General features: G+C 37.0%; 1 protein-coding gene across 1 annotated transcript in view; it reads left to right on the top strand.

The window, feature by feature from the left end:
* The window catches only part of LOC110839727 (kin of IRRE-like protein 2), a 577,271-nt gene that overhangs the window by 25,007 nt on the left and 537,268 nt on the right, over positions 1 to 14,996 (top strand). Inside the window, exon 2 of the mRNA XM_087353933.1 lies at positions 14,432 to 14,540. The gene's annotated coding sequence lies outside the window, so the exon portion shown is untranslated. The remainder of the gene's footprint in view (positions 1 to 14,431; positions 14,541 to 14,996) is intronic.

The following is a 14,996-nucleotide window of genomic DNA, read 5'->3' as shown; positions in this document are numbered from 1 at the left end:
ATTTTGTCGCCACTGGTAGAGAAATTTTGCCTCACCTCCAGCACGAAGGACAGGGTGTGTGGGACTTTCTTAAGTAGACTATCAACATTAAATTTAATCAAAATAAGTTTGAGCTGTTTAAGATGTGAATACGCGGATAGACACACAACGATTACAATATACTGTACTAGTTGCATAATTATGACGCAGAGGCCGGTTATAAATGATAAATTTAATTTCGGAGCCCTGTAACAGACTTAAATAAATAAATGGCAATCACTTGGGCGATAAAGGCTAATAATTCAAATGAATCACAGAAAAGTAGGTTATGAAGATTTGAACTGGATTTAAATAGATTGAAGATTTAGTTGGGATTCTGTCATGATGTTGGTAGTGGTTCTGCTTTCAGGAAATTTATTGAATGTAGCGAATGTTTAGGTTAGGTGATTAAATATGAGGTCAAAGGCGATATCGATACAGAGACTTAGTTTGTATAATAATGATAATAATTACGTGCAGGTCTTTAACAAATAACTTCTTCATAAGTTAAGAGATTCATTTGACTTCAGATAAGGTACAGTAATGATCTTCTCTAAAGAATGTGATAAACCTTGTGTTTGCAATAGAAACCATCTGAATAATCATCGACTTATTAGAGAATAATTAATTGAGGTTTTACTTCATTCGCGATGCGTATGGAGTATATGCGAACACAGACCAGACAGATATAAGTAATGCCAACAGCCTACTGTAACCCGGTTGGGTCAGATTCCCGTAAACGCGGTTCACGCTACGTGTTACGTTCTTTACACCAGGACGTGGGATCATCGTAAATTAAAATAACTAATTCAATATTCGTAAATAAAAATAGTAACATTGTTTTTTTGTTAGGACAGTGATTATAAATGTTTTTGATATTTGTCACAGTCTTCGGCTCGCTGTGAACTGCACTCTCCGCTTTGCGCACTCGGTACCTTGTTCTCATTTACGCTTACTTCGAGACACAAATGTAGTACAATCTACGTCTATTTATATGCGTAGACACAGATAATAGTCGATTGGTGTCCTCTCTTTCTTGCTGAGCCTATGAGGTTTTGTAAAAGCATTTGGGTGGAACATTTTCTCGAAAAATAAAGGGATAAAATCCCACCAATTTGTAGGTAAGCCTGTCTGATGAAGAGAGTTTAACCAGGTTGCTAATTGATAGTAAGTGCCACCTTAGCGCCATTAACTGCAACGTTTCCCTCGCCCCCTCTTTGTCTTGCTCTCTTTTTGTGTCTTTCTCCATCCTTGTTTCTCTTTCAATAACATCATCCAAATAAATCGGCTCTAATTTAACCTCCCAGAACTACGTCAACATCAAAGCATTGAACTATAAATATAAGGATATTCCACTCAACGTTTTTACTAGGGAAGTACTTCATGTCGAAACCCACAGAAGGAAATAATGGATGAACAAATGTCTAGAATTATTCATTTGTGTTTACATTTCTGTTGATTCCATGTAATCTGTGTATGGTTACAAAGTTGAAGAGTGCTGGCTACGTCACGGTTCCGGGTTCGAATGTTTCTTATGCCACGAATGTTTCTGATCATCTGATCGTCCTGCAGATCTCTCTAATCCAGCCAATTATAAGTTCAAAATTTCCATAGTGGGCGTATCTTCCGTGAAGTTGAAGACTTTCAAATTGCGAATCCAAGAAAAATGATATATGAGACAGGTGTGTGCAGACACTCATGTGTGTCGCTAATAACCTTTAATTAATAAAAACATTTTCAAGAAGCTTTCCACAACGTTCAGACCCTTACATTGTGCATACACCCATTTTACCCGAAACTAATATCAGAAAAGTCAAATATCAGTGAAAGTGAATTGAAACATACTACATGGACAGTTGTCTCTGATCGTAAAGGCAAATTGAACAAGATTAATGGTAGCAATTACATTATCGTGACACCCATAAATTGACACCCATCTGCTGTAAGTTATGTAGGCCTATATGCAGTGCATAGTAATGTTCCTAAGTGAACGTTCAACCAGGATCTGTTAGAATTTACTTTTATTGTTGGTAAGCATAACATTTATACCTCAACTGTATGCATGCAATTATCAGTTTTTATAGATGCGTTATTCATAATTTGACGATCACTTGTATTCAAAACGTGCAACTCTTAGAATCTTAATATGTCAATCAAATAGACTGTGGGATTGTCGGAATGTATGTGCTCATATAATTTGAAGTGTTTTAGATTATTTAATTATGTTATTTCAACTGAATAAGATGGTTTGATTCAGAGGTAATGCTGTAGATTTGTGACATATACGAGGTATGCGCTGGGCTATCGGATACCCTGACATCGGAATTTGTGGTATTCCGTAGTAACTCCAGGCAAAGACTGGGGATAATATCTCTTTATTCCACATCCTTACATACAGGAACTTAACCATTCATCATCTACCTATTTCGTTCAATGTTATGTTCTATGATATGTGCACTTGAAACAGCGTCATCGAAGATGTTTCTGTTGAAGTGGTTGTATGGTATAAAAAGTGTAGATATGATCACACATGAATTTTAGACAGTGGCTCTAGTATCCCCCTTCAAGCTATTTCCCGGCTTTCGCTTGGGTACTGGGGAAAACTACGGATAATATATATCAGAATATTCTGCAGCTAGGTTTAGATTGAACCGTTTACCGCTCGAACACAAATCTAGGCCTTTTTCTGTTTCACCAATGTACTTGGCTGTTTCTTTGATAATTTAATGAAGTCGTTTCAACTGCAATAGTTATTTAACGTTGAATGAAATTGGAGGTTGAGCGTGAATAGTGAATAGGTAGGGAGCTGAAAGAAAGGGGCATGGAAACTCAATTGAAATTATCCTGACATTCGTTCACAGACACTGAGAAAAACCGAGATTGTAGTGCTATATATTCTTAGTACTCTATTATATAATTTCAAAATGTAATGTACGTAAATGTAATACTTGATATAAATATAAAATATTTATATTTATTGCAGACATTGTTTTCGGTTGTTAAGCTGTGTGGACTTGCAGATAGATACCAAAGTTTTGGAGAAACGTAATGTACTACAAGAACTGTAGTATGTTTCGAGGAAACGTTGGTAACCAGTTACAACTCAGTATACCATAATCTAAATCTTCAGTGCCGTGAGAACCTCAGATCTCATTCGTACGTATTGTCTCATTTCATTTTTTCAACTTTCATAATATTAACCCCCAATTGTTTATCGAGCAATTTCATTATTTCCTGAGGCCCAAATACAACTGGCCATCCTAATAACTGACGATTAATAAAACAAATATGTCCCTCGCAATATATCCAGAAATTTCAGCGTTAAAAATATTGAATTCTGTCGTTGGAAAATATTCTAAACCAACAGATTTTCGGTTCTTACAACGTACACTCCAAATATACGTTATGATATTAGGGTCCTGCACCTCCGGTGTTCAAACTAGCAACTTTCAAGGGATTTTCTCTGCCAGAATCTTGAACCAGTCTCATTCACGTGTATTGAGGGATGCAGTTTTGCTCAGAATCGAAAATCGTCCACACATACGTATCACAGCGGAACAGCGGAAGCAATGATAGAACATGGGTCTAACGCACGATATGGACCATTCTGAACGACTATATGGCCCAGAAGAAACTTTATGTTACAAATCATTTAAACTCAGCACTTGTCGTAAAGAGGCAACCACAAGACTCGAAATATGTTAAACATTTAAAGGAAAAGGGAAAAAAGCTTAATTTATGGAACATGCACAGCTCAGTGGCAGCAGTTCAAAGAAAACGGGAGAAGAGTTTGGAAGTTGTTAACCACATGTAAAACCGCCATATCGAAATCCAGATACAAGCAAGACCGTTAGGAAGGTTGATCTTGAATCGTGATATATGCTGCAGCGGGGAGATTGAAAATAATTGGAACATTTCCAGATTATTTTCGTACGGAAATTTCTGTGCGTATTGTGTGTTGTGTGTGCGCGTGTTTAGCATTTTTCAGACATTTACTGTGAGTTTTGTGTTTACAGACTGTGTCAGAAACACTAAACTGGAAAAATAAGTCCTTCGAATTAGTATATTTTTGTATTGTATTATCCTGCCTGAACGGATTTCAATTTTTCCTACAATGATGGACGAATTAAAGATGACGATCTTGAATAATAGTTGGGCCCTGAAGTTTAGAATGGGATTCTAACCATGATGGGGGTTTGGTTTGTCTCAAGTTTACTAAGTTTAGACTTTTCTAATTGTTAACGAAAGGGAAATATGTGTGGTAAAATCAAGTTTTGATCAGACAGAACTAGAAATCGGTAGACTTTGTAACCTCTGACTACCAGACTTCAGCTCCACGCTCATATTTGATAAAATTAAATGTTTCTTTTTAAATTATACACTGTGTTTGGTCGAAATGTTTACATTTAGCTTAGTGGAATTCATGCATATAATAATATAATTTAATGCACTAGATAAAGTTACACTTTATGTGCTTGGACCTAAACGCACAAAAACACAAACACACACACACACAAATATATATATATATATATATATATATATATATATATATATATATGTAATGGCTGCGTACATTCTGGGTTTGTGGGTTTGATTTATTGTGGTAGGCTTATGTACATATTTGTCCTAGTTCTATGCGTGGTACTTATTTGGAATCTGATATAGTGGTTTTTCGACGAATTGATCCCACATTCAAAGTGTCTACCTTGTGTTCAAAACTGTAATCATAATGTAATTAATTAGAGGCAATACATGAAAAAATTGGGCGAGGTAAAAGTGCAAGAAAAATGTAGTCGAAGGAAGAAAAGTCTCTAACTGTATTGTACTGCATGTACTTGAAACTTTTACTGTAATTTATCTAGTCAAGAAATTTCCTGTTTTTTTCTGGAATGCGATGGATCATCGCCTTATTTACGAACCCAGAATTTGGACCCTGTCGTAATCTAGTCCAATCTAATCCACATCTCTTCACTCTTATTATTTCACATTCATTAAGCTCTGTACTCTCTCTCGCGCGCGCGTATAAGTCCATCATGCAACGGGCTGGTCATTCGTTCAAGGAGACCTGCGAAAAGTCTAAATAGATCAAGTAACCTCACTTGTGAGAGGTCGAGGTCTTTCAAGGGCTGTAGAACCACAGATAGTGGTAGTGATGATGATGATGATGATTATAATAATAATAATAATAATAATATATTTACATCAGTGACTTATGATCTTGTTCACACATCGACACTAATGAGGAGTCAGAAGACGTCCGAATGTTGGTTTTTATCTCAACTTTGATTTGGTTAATCACACGACAGAGTTAAATGCAACAATATAGGTTAATTTATTTTACATGTTAATTTGTCCTTTATAAAATGTAGTACGGAGATGGTGAATATGTTCGATTGAGATATTTTAGATTATCAGTCCATCAGAGGACTTTCATTATCACAACACAATACACGGAAGCACATAAAAATACACAACATAAATCCCGCCTTACTTTTGTTTTACCCATCACCATATATGTGTATACACAGCTCCTCCAAAGTAATTTCTCTGCCCTAATGACACTCCCTGCTGGTAGGATATTCTGTATACATGAATAAAATTTATCTTCGTTTGACAGGCTTGTACTTTATGTATTCCATTCCTCATCTTATTTCTTCAGATTCTTCTGGGCCCGTTTTCAAAACACTTGTGATTTATGCACTTTCTTCAGAATAAGAGAACATTTTTCATACCCATAAATACAAATTATAAAATGTGTGTTTATTATATATGCTTCATAGTGTAGTGGGATTTAAACAAGACCACAACTCTAAAATTTTTGCGAATGTGATATTAATTTAATGAGCCGTTATAACCACTGGACCGCTGGTTTAGGTGTGTTTTGAAAGTGGTTGTGGTTGCGGTGGTAAGACCTAACGCTGTACTTTGTAGAACATTAGAAATATTCAGGTTGTGTTTCACGACTGTTAAATAAGTTTAACATAGGCCCCTTCTTGGCTTCACGCAACTTTCAGCAGGCGTCTCTGTAACTCTAGCTCTGTCCTGCAATAATAATAGCTTACTCCATGGGAGATGATAACCCTCAAGGAACTGAAGATTCAGTTAACTCATCTTTATGAAACGCACTGCGCTGTTGATCACAGATAAAGACAGGCTTCTTGATTTACCGTCTATCAAGTTGCGTGTAGAACGGAAAAGGGTCTTAGCAAATGTTTGCTTATACACATTATATAATCGATTCAAGTTATATCCTCTGCCCCTTTTGATCCCTTCTTCCTTTTGCACCTCCCATGTTTCGAAGGGTTAATCTGGGCCTCATAATCACCTCCTACCAATCTTTACCCTGAAACATAACACGAAATAATACTCTTTATATGTACAGTTTCTCCACAGAACAAAATTCCATTTAACTTCACGCAAAGTTCTATATTGATAGTCAACTAGCACGTCTTTCTGCCTTGTAGCCCTTAAAATGGGTCAGGTTAGTTGTGTATTGTGTATAGGAGGTCTCATGTTATTAAAATATGGAAGTAATATAAAAAGTTTGACATAAGCAAACATTGAACGTCCTCTTGTTGTGATGAATACAACCAAAGAGTTGCGAGAAAAAAAGGGAAGAGCCAAAGTTTACAAAGTGTCATATTTTCTCTTCAAGTTTATTTTTTCATCCCTCATGTTTGGGTGCTGAGAATTGGTTATAGCGGCGAGACACTATCACGCCCGTGGTTTATGGTACCCTTGTTACGATCTTGAAAATCCGAATTTTCGAATAAAAATGATATTTTAAGGGGTTTTACTCAGAAGCGTAATGTTACTGTTATGTCTTCCCATAAAGGCATATATTGTTAAATATATTTCCAGCACGTCTTTATGGGTTTTTTCATTTTTTGTTATTTTTATTGTATTTTTATGTAGACCTGCTTTGTCTGCTGTAAAATGCAGCACTGCTGGAATATCTTCCGTCTCCCTTTCTCAACACCTTCAAATGGGCAGATTTTAAATTATTTAAAAGTGTGTACGTATGTGTATACACATACGTTTAGACATATTTTCGTGTTTCTTTTCTGCGTAGAGTACGTATTATCTAACTGAACGTTTGTTGTCATCGTTTTTTTTGTTTTTTGGACTTGAGGGCATCATATTTTAAGTTACCATTCTGGCATTTGTATTGAGGCACACTATGACGTCACTCCTTCAAGATAGTGGGGTATACCTACTCCTTTGGGCCCAGGAGGCCTTTGACTTTGTGTGTTATTAGAAGCCTTCTCCGTTATATGATTTAAAAGTGGGCAAAAGATGTTGAAATCATGCCACGACACATACCTAACACGTTTGTTCATATTTTATGAAACTTGCATATATTTTTTTTCTAGTCAGTCGGCGCCATCATTGTAGTTTATAAATCATGATTAATCGATTTTTAGGTTAGTGAATCTGCTGCATAGATTGTACATAAGTATTTGACTTGAAAAGGAGGTTCTTTTGTTTATTTTAAGGTGTAATTAAAGTATTTGGCCTGGAGTAATCTGAAAAAATCGCGAAATATTTATCAAGATTAGCCAATATACTATCCTAATTTAGAACCGGGGAACCTCTTGACTATAACTCCGAAACACACCGCCAGCTTGATATACATGACAAGTAACCTTTAAACAAGAGAAATGAAGAGTATTTTCTGACCGAGATTCGAAACGAGTACTCTGATTACAAGTCAGACGCTTTACCGCTGAAGTATGCTGTTCGGTAGTAACTGGTGTTAGGCGGCCACAGATCACTGTATAGAGTACTCAACCAAATATGTATTCAACCTTACATGAAGGGAGGAAAACCATGATCACATTAAAACCCCTGGTCGTTCTGAGAACATCTGAAATTCTTTGTAAATATTGGCAGTCTAATAATTCCGCAAAGCATGTAATCCGATTTTGAATGGTATGACCTTAATAATCCTATAATTAAAACCAGAAACTAAGCAAACATTATGTTATTACGTAGATAGGGAAATTGTACTACGAACTCTGTGCAATATTAAGCCAACGCCGACTAGTGGGTACACAATACTCTCAAACAGATGCGTGAGTTTCCAAGTAGGCCTGTACCTTCAGATTGGGACACTACAGAATGAAGTATGGTTGCCAGGAGACATATAAGTTAACATTTTAGCTTTCTATGACTCATTTTAATGATTTTAATTTAATTCATACTTATTACACATTATTTATATTTCACACATTTATAGGCGTGTTTTAACTTGAGTTTTATAGATATGTGAGTATTTGCCTGTCACTACGAAGACAGGGTGTTTGAGAACGAAGAACTGAAGTTGTACTGGACTCATTAAAAAGGAAGTAACAGAAAATGGATATGGGTCTTAATCATAATCAGAAGCTTTACTATTCTTTTTATCTTTTTTACCTGACCATGTGTGTTAAGAATAATTCTTCGTTAGAAGCTGATATTTGCTTGGCTAGTAAACAATTGTGCAGATTTTATGGATACCTAAAGTTTAGTACGGCGTTCACAACAGCTCAGCACTGGACCGTATTGTGAGACTCTTCAATCCAGTCCACACGATATATAGTATAATATAATTTAGCAAATTGTTAAGATAGTCATGCGTTTTCCTATATATTTGTCGTACTTCCTGTGTGTAAGTATAAATTTTCTCCTCGTTGGTCTGTTTTGAAACAACCTTAATATATTTTCTTACCATAGGCTTGTTTGTTCGTCATCAGTCTTCCGACTGGTTTGATGCGCTCCTCCATTTTCGCCTATCTTGCGCCAATCTCTTAATTTCCACATATATTTTACAGCTCACATCCTCAAAAATCTGCGTCACATATTCCAATCTTTGTCTCCCCCTACAATTCTTCCCTTCAACTGTTCCTTCCATTACCAAATTAGCCAATCCTGGGTGCCTCAGAATGTGCCCCACCATCGTATCTCTTCTTCTCGTAAGATTTTTCCTTCGCCTATCCTGTCTAAGACCAGCTGATTTCGTACTTTATCAGTCCACTTAATTTTCAACATCCTTCTATGGCACCGCATTTCAAATGCTTCTATCCTTCTTTTTACCGTGAGCGAAAGAGATTCACACTTGTATAAAATAACACATACAATTGCACTTTTGCGTATTTTTACCTGTCAGATTTTTATGAGACATTGGAAGATGAAAAATGATTTTGATGTTAATTTGGTTTAAAATTAGGGACATGATTTTCTCCGAGGATTTTAAGAAAGTCGTTTCTTCTGCTGCAGCGCTGTAGGTTCAACGTACTGATCGCAGCTAATGACCCTGACAGGCGCAGTTCCTGTACCATGTTGTTGAAACAATTAACAAACGTCACCACCATACACGCAGAAAAAACTCCCGTTTTTCACGAACTCGGCTATAAATGACAGCTAAACTCCCCATCTCCGGTACTTCTTTATGAGTCTCTCACTTTTCTTTCCCATCATCTTAATTCTGCGACACAGTCCTTGTTCCAGAGGAAAGCAGCGCACCATTGATGTCAAGACGAAGCAGGTGGTGGCAGTAGATTTTGTATTTTACGCCTTTCCCTATAATTCACCTGATTGCTATTGTGGACTTCGTCTGTGGTACTGAGTCATAATGAAATCTGGTCAAATACAGTACTGAGGCACTTACATAAGTGTGATTTAGACAAACGAAGGTCATAAACGGTAGAAATGAGAACTACGCTTTGATGGTTACACGCGGCTAAACAAAGAAGTACTGATATACAGGATACATTTAAGTATGATCTGAAGTCTGATGAGATTATTATGATGTATTATGTAACTGTAATGCATGAAGACAGATGGTAGAATATGACGTGTAATTATGAATCTATACGGCGAAGAATAAGAAGAAGAGCAATAAGAAGTTAAATCAGGATTTGGAAGCCGGTACAGGCATTAGCTGTCCAATCCAGTAAGAGAATGAGAAACAGAGGAAGACAATATTTTGCATTGGCATTTTTATTTTCACGGAGGAGTGAATATATGTTTATTTTGTATGTTTTTTAAATCTATAATGGAGATATTTTTATTATATATAGTAAGCCGACAGGGCGGACAGATGACACTCTCAAAATAATAATCATTACTTTACTGCCTAAGGCCCTTGTTATTTATAAAAAAATTCATTCTAGATGGTGGTTGTGGTTTTTGATCTCTGTCTTGTTTAGAAAAAAATATTTTTTAGTTTTTATTAACTCGATCGTATTGTGAACGACTTTCATGGCCATAAAATTGACGTCATCCCTTGTTATGTATGTAAGTAGGCATATGTGATGTGTGATGTCAGTGGAATATATTCTGCAGTAAACTGTCCAACAAAATTCTTGCTAAGGAACCCAAAAGTTCATTTCCGTGTATATAAGAGCCCGATACTGGACTTTATCCTGAGCCAGTTGAATCCAGTCTACTCTTTCGCTTTCTCTTTTTTTATAAATCTATGCCCGCCTAGGTTTGTTAAGTGGCCTACTGCCTTTTGGTTTTCCAATTAAAATTTTGTGACTTTTTATATCCCCATACAAGATGCATTTTCCTGTCCACTGATCCTCTAAGATTTGATTACCTTAACAGTACCAATGTTTGAATAATAATCTGGAGCACAGAATATTTTCATGCTAAAATGAAGCCCATCATACTTTAAAGTTAAATCTCATATTCACGCTAAGGTATTTGTTTTCTGAGAATGAGATGATAGCGTCATATCGGTCTGATGATAATATCTGGGGTGAAGGAAGTGCTGTTTTCAAAATTGAAATTTATAGCGAGATTCGATTTAATTCGCTTCATACGACGGCAGTCGCGAACAAGCAGTGCACAAACCCATTAATCTGCTGTCAGTGTACCTTAAACTCTGTACAGATTGTGTCTACTTCAGTGACGTGACTTGAACGAAAGAATGGCTGCGACAGAGGGTATAGCGCGTTCTTTAAGAAACGTAATTTTAATCTCTCCTTTCTTGGCCCCTTTCTTTCGTGATCCTACTAACAGTTGCTTACATTACTGGAGGGGATGAAATCTCCATCCACCATTCCCAACCGATAGAAGTGTTCTAGTAGATTTAAAGTCCGTTTCTATTCGGTTACAAGGAAACTAAGTGCTTATCCTTGTTCATGTGGCTTCAGATTTTTGAAGAAACTTATAATCCAACGATGCGACCAGAGGCTTTGTGGCAGTTGTGGAGGGCATTTATAAAGTTTGCATCTGTCTGCACAGTTAAGATCTTCATTCAAGAGAAATTGTCCATTTATTAAGCGGCTTGAGGAAGATATGTTCAGTTACTTTCTCTTTCAGAGTCTAGCTCTCTCGTTTCCGGCCGAGATAATGCCTTATGAAAATTTGACATTTTTACAAATTAAAAAGATTACTCGTCCAAAGAAACTGCGAGTATTTAATTATCTTAACACGACTTGCTTGTTACGTCAACGTCTTGAAAGATGCTAAGTATATGCTATTGTGTTGTTATAATTGCTGTATGTCAAATCACTCTGTCAGTGGCGGACCATCATTACAGTCGGAGTCAATTTAGGTGTCGGTGTCATTTTTATTCTTATTTCGATTCGGATAATCGATCCTATAATGAAACCTAGGCCTATTCGACTAAGAATATCGTGGCCACAAATTTGGTATTGCTAACTCCATTGTCGTGCATAAAATAGCTGTTTGTTGAAATTGATAATAGAATAACTCGCCTATTTTCTTTGAAGAAGCCATAACAAACAGAAAATACAAACTAAATTTATCATGGTAGAGAATAAAACCCATGTATTCTCAGTTTAAAAGTTTAATATTGCGGTATATTAAAGCAGTTTATTGTAGCAAACCTTTGTTGTTCTCTCTCGCATACGTATAATGTTAAACACTAGAAAGAGTTCCGTAAGAGTTCTTTGACTTTCAGTGGAACTGAGGAGTTTGCTCAGGGCTGTGATCGGTGAAGGTTTGTTTCTTTGTAAAGGCGGTCAGATCCACCCATAATAGAGACCAGCTCATAGGACTTACTGTAAATATATGACGTCGTTAAATCCTCTATCCACATAGTTCCCCTTCTCACAGTGAGACGAAGCGAAATAATGAGGATACGCTGAAAACTAAGATGAAGTGGTAAAAATAGATGATCATGAGGAGAAGGAGCAGGAAACCAAGCAGAAAAAGAACAAGAACGAAGAGAATCGAAAATATATTTCTTTCATTCTTCCTTCATATCTGTCGTTTGCTTCCATTCCGATCGAGTGATTCTGTGTACCAGCGGCATTGTGGTCACTCGACGTCATAACATTTAGCTACTGTAAGCACGAGTTTCGGTACACTCAGGGAATCATTATACTGTATCATCCAATCAGAAATATGTTAAAGATGACCGCTTAATTTTGATACTTTCTGAATGTAATGACAATTTTAGTTGTTGTTCAGTGATTTTTTACTTTTTATATCTATAGTAACAAGCTACGTACTGGGCGATCGGGGTTCGAGGATTTTTCCTCTAGCCTCTGCGTCCAGACCGGCTCTGGGGCCGACAATGGTTACCGTGGTCCTTTCCCGGGGGTAAAGCGCGGCTGGGGCGTGACGCTGACCACTCACCCCTATCTAGTGCTGAGGTTAGGAATGAGTAGGAGCTATCCCCTCTCCCCAAACGCCTACATGGCGTGTAGTGAGACAGCTTTACTTTATAATGAATATCCTGTTATCGACTGTATTTATTTTTATTCCTCGGTACTTCAGTAACGCATAGCTTTAACGATCTTCAGTTAGTGATTGTCCACCTGTTATAACTTAGCCAATAAAGTGACCGGATGCAGGGTGGGTGACCTAGTCTTCAATTCCGGGAAGAGACAGGAACTTTTCTGTACCCTACTACATGTCCGAACCGGCACTGGATTTCGTACGTAGGGCATCTGAGGCCATTTTCTCGGGTGTAAAAGGTTGGATCATGCAGTGAATATCCATTATCGAGGTTAACAGTGAGCGGAGTTGTAGCTCAGTGTCCAACATACACATTTATATGATGTTGGTGCTTAAAGGTATCAGTATGAATATAACGGATAGCAAAAATTATAAATTAAGCTTCCACTAATAGTAATTTTCGGTACCTGGTTGTTTTGAGACGTAAAATTTAATATTCGCGTGTAGGCAGACACATTTCAGTGATCGTCGTTCTGATTCGGCAACACTTCCTCAAGAGTGTTACGTGGGTAGAGGTTTATTCAGGCGCTCTTGTATAGTGTTAGCGGTACTAGCCAATCTTCATTTTCTGATAGTAATTTTAGTTTTGTGTAAGGTAAATAGAAATAGTATTGCAATGTCTATTAAGTGGAAAGGGGTTAATAACTTATATGCCACGAATGATATCTCGCTCAGAGTTGCCAGATTCATTTACAATGAAAAATTCGAAGTTTAATAGTACCTTTGTAAATGTAGCTAATGTTTTAAAATTCAAGCTAACTGTAGCGCTACACAAATTGAAAATAAGTAATATTTAAGTCCAATAAGGAATTATTTTAAAATAAAATATCCCTTGAGCATTAAAGAGTAAAAAATTCGACTGGACACGTTGAGAGCTTTGTTCTCCCAGAAACATAGTGTGCAGACAGGCTGTAGAAACTACGCTGCTGATTTATATGGTTACTTCCATTGTCGGTTTGAGTCGGCGTGTTACTTAACGACTATTGTGGTTTCATGTGCAGGACGCGAGTTCGAGATCTGTCGCCACATTCAGCATGAATATGCAAGAGGTCATCGACTTTCATTTCCGTGCTATTTCCTATCGTTGTTGAATAGAAAACAGGCACAAGTCCCCGCTTTAGGCGACGTCTTCATGGTCTAGTGCTAAGTTATACGGACAAACCTATGTTTTTACCTTCCACCAGTGGCGAATTCTGGTCTAGGTAGAAGCCAGGTTTGTACAAATGCAATTTTATTAAATGCCTCCAATAATCGCACCACAATGCGAATTCAGCTGAAGTCAGTTCTTTATTTCAGTGTGCTGCATCAACTGCCAAATGGTCGACTATAAATACAACACAAACAAAATAATAATATATCGTGCTATTTAGTATAACGTTTTTCCTATCTTTTCTCCAGTTTTGGTAGGCTGGTGGCACACTTCTCACCATATCACAGTGTTTGTCACTTTCTTTCAAGCTTTTCAATTGTTGTGTTTATACGTTTAAAGTTAATGTACTTCACAGCATGTAAGTATGTTGCTTAAAGCATACGGCCCTATTGGCTGACTGGTCATTGCTGAAAATATTCTCCGCGTTACTAACGTTTGGGGTTATATATTTTGAGAGGACATAAATATTGAACAATAAACATGCTGATGTTTGTAAAATGTTACTGATAATGGTTGAAAGGGCACAAACCGAGCGTACCTAACATCCGTATCTCTACTTTTCAGCCCTTCTACATCACATATAACCATGCACCACAAAGCAAACTCGAGTCGATTGTATCTTCATGTGATGTATCTTCCTATTCTTTTGAACCTACACACAAGAATATAAAAGGTAAGAAGATTATATTAACACTCAAATTTATAGCATGTTAAAGTATTTTGTTGATGACGGCCATCTGGAATATTCCGTCGTATAGTCTCGTAGAAATTGACCGACGTTTCAGATGTCTATACTGCCTTCATCACCGCCGCCCTCATAATAGAGGCAGTACACACCTCAGGGCGGTGATAGAGGGTGTGCATATACCTGAAACGTCTGTTAACTTCTGTGAGTCTACACGGAGCAATATTCCAAAAGGCTGTCATCATCATACAGGCCGACGTGAGAACTTGAAATGTCAACAAGTATTTTGTAATTATTTAAAATAAATTTCACATTTTGTAGACGACTGGGGCACAGCAGGAGGTTGTTATGAATGGAAAATCTCTCTTCGCAAATGACTCTTTGACCTCTTTGTATCTGTTATGAGGAAATATTATTAACCCACTTTCACGCCATCAGTTTAAG

The sequence above is a fragment of the Zootermopsis nevadensis genome, unplaced genomic scaffold (assembly GCF_977971745.1).
Source record: "Zootermopsis nevadensis isolate Lab colony 2312 unplaced genomic scaffold, Znev_1.0 Znev_ptg000022l, whole genome shotgun sequence".
NCBI lineage: Eukaryota > Metazoa > Arthropoda > Insecta > Blattodea > Termopsidae > Zootermopsis > Zootermopsis nevadensis.
Note: the sequence above shows the minus strand (reverse complement) of the source record. Positions and strands in the feature narration are given on the sequence as shown.